Source organism: Babylonia areolata, chromosome 29 (genome assembly GCF_041734735.1).
Source record: "Babylonia areolata isolate BAREFJ2019XMU chromosome 29, ASM4173473v1, whole genome shotgun sequence".
Lineage (NCBI taxonomy): Eukaryota > Metazoa > Mollusca > Gastropoda > Neogastropoda > Buccinidae > Babylonia > Babylonia areolata.
The window spans coordinates 33,071,045-33,077,989 of NC_134904.1; the positions used below are offsets into that span (position 1 = coordinate 33,071,045).

Consider the following 6,945-nt stretch of genomic DNA (forward strand, 5'->3'; position numbering starts at 1 on the left):
AAGCTCCATGATGCTTCCACTGCGACAATCACTCCAGGTCTTTTTGTTCTTCTTCCCCCTCCTCCTCCTTCAGCCCGTAGTCTCAAAACCGTAGGGCACCAGTGATAACCTCTTCTTCTTCTTCCTCAAAAAGGAAGCGCCGGGCCTGTTCTTATACCGAGCATTTGACATGTGCACACTGCAGCTGCCTTGGTTTGTTCCAATGTACCTTTTATTTACCCGTGTGCTAAGTGAATCGGTAGCGTAAGCAACACTGACTTGAAGTTGTGTACCTTGTGAATGGAGAGAGTTACCACTCTTTACTACATTTTAACTCACTCAGTACGGCCAGTCCTCTCTTCTCCTCAACACAGACCCCTCGGATATCCAGTGGGTGTCTGAATGACCCAGCCTTTAGCTTCCGTCGTCAGAATTGTAGTATTCTTTGTCAACATTCACCTCTTCAGTATAAGAGCCTTCCCTTGCAATATTTTGATGATGGTAATTGGGCTGAAACGCTATTAACGTCGTCTCTTTCGCCGTTCGTATGGAGAGAGTTAATCATTTCATCTCCTGGCCTCATTATTTGTTAATGTCCAGTTGTATATGTATTTTACTTTACCTCCACCCCCCACCTTCTCACCTCACATGCGATTACTCACTCATAAGTAACTGCCCTTGCCCGTTTTATGTAATCAAGGTTACGCATCATTCACATGAGACTTGAAAAAATCGAATATAAGATAGAATCTCTCGGAGTATATGTTTTGTTTGAAATGAGGCCAGGAGCTTAAAAAAAATAATGCACAACAAAAAATTAATATGGAGTGATGGCCTAGAGGTAACGCGTCCGCCCAGGAAGCGAGAGAATCTTAGCGCGCTGATTCGAATCACGGCCCAGCCGCCGATATTTTCTCCCCCTGCACTAGACCTTGAGTGGTGGTCTGGACGCTACTCATTCGGATGAGACGATAAACCGAGGTCCCGTGTGCAGCATGGATATAGCGCACGTAAAAGAACCCACGGCAAAATTCTGTGGAAAAATCCACTTCGATAGGAAAAACTAATAAAACTGCACGCAGGAAAAAATACAAAAAAAATGGGTGGTGCTGTAGTGTAGCGACGCGCGCTCCCTGGGGAGAGCAGCCCGAATTTCACACAGAGAAATCTGTTGTGATAAAAAAAAAGATAAAAAAAAAGATATACAAATGCAAATACAAAATAGCATCTATATCCAAAACTTGACAATACCTTGTGTGTGTGTGTGTGTGTGTGTGTGTGTGTGTGTGTGTGTGTGTGTGTGTGTGTGTGTGTGTGTGTGTGTGTGTGTGTGTGTAACACCCATTTGACTACCACTGATAACAAAACTCAGATCTGTGCTGGCCACGACAATCAAGAGAGAGAGAGAGATCATCTCATGACATTCTCCAGTTTTGGAAAATGTCGAACCCTTATAGTTTCAGGACACCTTTCAACACGACAGGGACTCTCACGTGGAGACATTCCAGGGTAGGGAAACGCTCTGAAGCGGAATCGTCCTGACTCATGGTTGAAAGAGGCTATCTTCAATGAGATCCTGGTGGAAGAGGCTATTTCCAATGAGATCCAGGTGGAAGAGGCTTCTCTTCAATGAGATCCAAGGTGGTGGAAGAGGCTTCTCTTCAATGAGATCCAGGTGGTGGAAGAGGCTTCTCTTCAATGAGATCCAGGTGGTGGAAGAGGCTATCTTCAATGAGATACAGGTGGAAGAGGCTTCTCTTCAATGAGATCCATGTGGAAGAGGCTTCTCTTCAATGAGATCCAGGTGGAAGAGTCCATCTTCAACGAGATCCAGGTGGAAAAGGTTATCTTCAGTGGGATCCTGGTTGAAGAGGCTATCTTCAAAGAGACCCAGGTGGAAAGAGACTATCTTCAATGAGATCAAGGTGGAAGAGGCTATTTTCGAAAAGAGATCCAAGTGGAAAGAGACTATCTTCAATGAGATCCAGGTGGAAAAGGCTATCTTCAACCAGATTCTGGTGGAAGAGGCTATTTTCGAAAAGAGATCCAAGTGGAAAGAGACTATCTTCAATGAGATCCAGTGCTATCTTCAATGATATGCAGGTGGAAGAGGCTATCTCCAATGAGAACAAGGGGTTGGTTGCACTTGGAAACCTAGCAGTAGCACTAAGTTTGCGTATCGCTAAGAATGTTCCCAACTGCACTTAGGAATATTCTCACGGTAAATTCCGTGTAGTGTTGGCCTAGAGGTGACGCGTCCGCCTAGGAAGCGAGAGAATCCGAGCGCGCTGGTTCGAATCACGGCTCAGCCGCCAATATTTTCTCCCCCTCTACTAGACCTTAAGTGGTTGTCTGGACACTAGTCATTCGGATGAGACGATAAACCAAGGTCCCGTGTGCAGTATGCACTTAGCGTACGTAAAAGAACCCACGGCAACAAAAGTGTTGTTCCTGGCAAAATTCTGTAGAAAAATCCACTTTGATAGGAAAAAAACAAACAAATAAAACTGCACGCAGGAAAAAAAAAAAAAGGAGGGGGTGGGGTGGCGCTGTAGTGTAGCGATGCGCTGTCCCTGGGGAGAGCAGCCGGAATTTCACACAGAGAAATCTGTTGTGATAAAAAAATATATAAATAAAAATAATAATAATAAATAAAAAAAGGTACTTAGGAATAATGTTAAGGTAAAGTCCATGTACTCAGGAATAATCTTCTCTCAGCAGACTTAGCGCTGAACGCCTCATGCAGACTGGCCCGGGATCGTTACAACCAGGTGCTCTTGATATTATGGTGTTGTAGCACTTAGCAGCGCTCACCATGAGGTGTGTTGAGAACACACTTCTGCCAGTTATCTCATTAATTGGGAGGACAACTAGAAAAACTAAATCACCAAAGAATTAGACCTAAAGATCACAGATGGAGGGAGAAATGGAGGCACCGTTAGTTCACTGATGCCAGAGAACTCCGTGGTGTGGTGGTTGAAGTTCCTAGTATCAGTGGGCATGCTGAAAGCACCCTTATAGGCTACCCCTTGATGTTGTGGTGCTCAGATCATTAGGAGTATGTTGCGGGGAGTGTTTCTTCTTATCTTTTTTTTTTTTTTTTTTTTTTTTGACATCAACCCCAATTTATTACTTTTAACAACATGACTATGATGTTAACGAGGTCCAGCACCTCCTTGTCCTCCCTGGCCATCCGCACGTGGGCCTTGTCCTTCCCTGACTAGGCGGAAGCGGATGGGTGGAGTGCGGTCTTTCCTGGCTTCACGTGATCGGTTACGAACTGCCTTGGATTGTATGGCGCAGCTCACACAGTAGAGCAGTTTGGCATACAGCTTGGGAAGAGCATACACTTCAGAGACACTGGCATCAGATATGTCTCTCACAGCCGCAGCTTCAACGATGTTCTTGATGACAAACTTCTTGATGGCCTTGTCCTTGGCACACAGCGTGCGCAGTTAGTGCAACGCACAAATTTCACATGTCCACGTCCCTTCTTGGACCGCCCATTATTTCTCCGTTTCTGTGTCATGTTGACTCCGTTTCCGGCAATAAAGGAAGTGACTTCTTATTAACTTAATCTTTTCAACCAATACTTTTTTTTTAAAATAATAATTTTAGGTTCCTAGTATCTGAATGCCTGTCCATTGTGACCAAGCTCAAAACACCCTCGGATGCTCCCCTAGAAGTTGTTAAGGTCAGACATGGGAGCTATTTTCAAAACAGTTTTATTCTAAATTCTGATTATTACTGTAGGTGAATATTGTTAGTTACCACCCAGGATTCACAAAAATGTCAAAAGAAATAAATTAAAAAAACAAACAACATAAAAACACTCTCTTCATGCACCAGTTGCCATGGAAACGATTGAAAATGTCCGACAAAAAATAAAGCTCAATAACTGCAAAATTATTATAGGTACTTCAGTTTTTCTTTTTCTTTTTGATCTAATATCACATTTTGATCTAATATCACATCAACTCACTTTTTACGTTTGGATAGCCGAGTCAAAGTGAAAGTTCTATGGTCACAGATGTTTATTTTAAAAAAAAAGAATGTTGAAAAATGTAATGTTTTAGATATGATGCTATCCCGTCCAACGATTGTTTGATTTTTATTGTTGGAAGAGGCTTTCTGTGTAATTTATTTCATGCAGCCAAGACAATTTTGGTTAAACTTTAGTAATGTTGCAAAGATGAGCAACGTAGTCTGATCTATCCTGAGGTCTAATACCAGAAAAATACTATCATCATTTATGTTGTGTTTCATATAGTTTGTATTCTGTTTCTGATAGTTATGTTATTTTGATTGTTTATGTTTAACTCTGGTGTGAAATACTATTGCTGTAATATAATATCCCCCAAAAGGGGTGAAAGGATTAAATATTCTTGATTCTTGTGGGTCTTTGTGTGGTCGTCCATGTGTATGCCTTTTATGGTGGCTTGTGTGTAGGGGCGAGGGGAGGCGGAAGCGAAAACGAAAACGAAAATGTGTGTGTGTGTGTGTGTGTGTGTGTGTGTGTGTGTGTGTGTGTGTGTGTGTGTGTGATCGTGATGTAGACTTTGCATTCATTCTGTATCTGTGTAAGCCTTGTAGGCTTTTCGATTATATGCGGGAGTTATGAATGATTTGTTGTTGTTGTTGTCACCATTATCATTATCATCATTATGCTCATTGTCATTATTATTATCATTATTTAGTAGTATTATTATGCTTCTTCTTATTATTATTGTTGTCATTATTTTTTATTCGTGTTGTTGTTGCTGCTGCTGTCTGTCTGTTGTTGTTGATAATTCAGCCACTGCTGCTACTACTGCTAGTACCACTATTGCTGCTGCTGCTGCTGCTACTACTACTGCTAGTACCACTATTGCTGCTGCTGCTGCTGCTACTACTACTGCTAGTACCACTACTGCTGCTGCTGCTACTTCGATAAGGAGTAAGGTGGCAGAATGGTTAAGACGCTCAGCTGCCAATACAGAGAGTCCGTGAGGGTGTGGGTTCGAATCCCGCTCTCGCCCTTTCTCCTAAGTTTGACTGGAAAATCAAACTGAGCGTCTAGTCTTTCGGATGAGACGATAAACCGAGGTCCCGTGTGCAGCACGCACTTGGCGCACTGAAAAAGAACCCATGGCAACGAAGAGTGTTGTCCTCTGGCGAAATTACGTAAAATGAAATCCACTTTCACAGGTACACAAATATGTAAGCATGCACTCAAGGCCTGACTAAGCGCGTTGGGTTATGCTGCTGGTCAGGCATCTGCTCAACAGATGTGGTGTAGCGTGTATGGATTTGTCCGAACGCAGTGACGCCTCCTTGAGAAAGTGAAACTGAAACTGAAACTGCTACTTCTACTACTGCTTCTTCTTCTTTTCATTGATGATGAGAAAAAAAAAAAAGAGTAGACAGTATCTCCTAAAACATATCGTTTTATAGAAAGGTGAGCGACCTGAGTTCCACAAGCAGGAGACAGAGCAGACTATCAAGAACAGAAGGAAGAATCAACAAAGCAACAGATACATGGGGGGAAAAACCGAAAACCTGGAATCGAAAACCGATAATATAACCACTGCAAAAAAAAAAATAATAATAAATAAAATAAATTTTTTATTTATTTTTTTAAATAAGAAAAAAATTAAAAATAAGGCACAATCTGGAACTCTAGTGTAACAGAATACCTGAGAACGACTCCGTATAAAGCACATCTACGTCTGTCTCCCAGAGAAATCGCCTGAACGCCAGACCCAATTGCAAACTCACCCACACGCTGAGACCAAAAAATCAGCCGAGTTCTCAACAGAGAAATTCTATTTGCTGATAACGCAGCCATTCCTTTTAAAAGCAGGAAAATAACCATCGTTTGATGTTTCAGACTCTCCAAGACATTTTGCGACTGTAGCTTGATTGACTGACCGCAACATACGTAACAAGAGAGGCAAGGCCTTCAAGACTCACTTGTGATACACTTTAAAAAAAAATGCAATCTTTTTAAGTATTGAGTATCATTTCAAAATGTAATGTTTAAGATCAGAAAGATCATTTTAAAGCGAATTAAGTCCCCTAGCATTAATTACAGAGTAATTTCCCTTTTTATTATCTGCACCAAAACGTTTGCAAAATAAATAAAACTTCCTTGCTTAGCAAAAGAAGTTCCTGTTTGAACAAAAAATGATAATAATGACTGCTATTGTTGCTGGGTCAGAATATCAGATCAAAGTGCCAAGTTTAGATAATACAAAAAAATATAACAGTAAATGCAGTTTGCATATAATTAGGCTTCATTTTTTTTTTTTTTTTTTTTTTTTTTTGGGGGGGGGGGGGGCGGGGGTTGTTTGTTTTGTTTTTTTTGTGCCCATCCCAGAGGGTGCAATATTGTTTTAAACACAATGACTGGAAAGAACTGAATTTTTTCCTATTTTCATGCCTAATTTGGTGTCAACTGATTTGCAGAGAATTGCAGAGAAAATGTCAATGTTAAAGTTTACCACGGACACACACACACACACACACACACACAACCGAACGCCAGGTTAAAACATAGACTCACTTTGTTTACACAACTGAGTCAAAAACAAATCCCGTGGGTCATACATACGTCTGCATCCTTTCCCCCTGTTTACATCAATTGGGTCGATGACAGCGTCAATGACGGGACACTCACTCCTCATCGAGACAGACCGCAAGTGCATGTTTCTTCACAATACCGAACACGCAGCTGCGAACAGTTCTTAAAATAGGAGTGTTTTCTGCAGATATTGATCACAATAAAAGTAACAAAATCCGTACAAGATAATCACATGGCAGCAAATGAGAGTGGAGTCGTGTGCAGAGACTGGCTTTTGCAAAGGCATGGAAAGACTGATTATGCTTCTCCCGTGCCTCAGTCATTAGCTGAGCTAAAGAAAATAAAGACACATCAGTTTCAGAAACCGGGCAGCCCAACGATAGTTCTAACCAGCTGGCTGACCA

At 41.6% G+C, this 6,945-nt stretch overlaps 1 pseudogene; it reads right to left on the minus strand.

Moving 5' to 3' along the window:
• Nucleotides 1-3,083: 3,083 nt before the first annotated feature.
• On the minus strand, nt 3,084-3,508 carry LOC143274902 (small ribosomal subunit protein eS26 pseudogene; annotated as a pseudogene).
• Between the last annotated feature and the right edge of the window lie 3,437 nt (nt 3,509-6,945).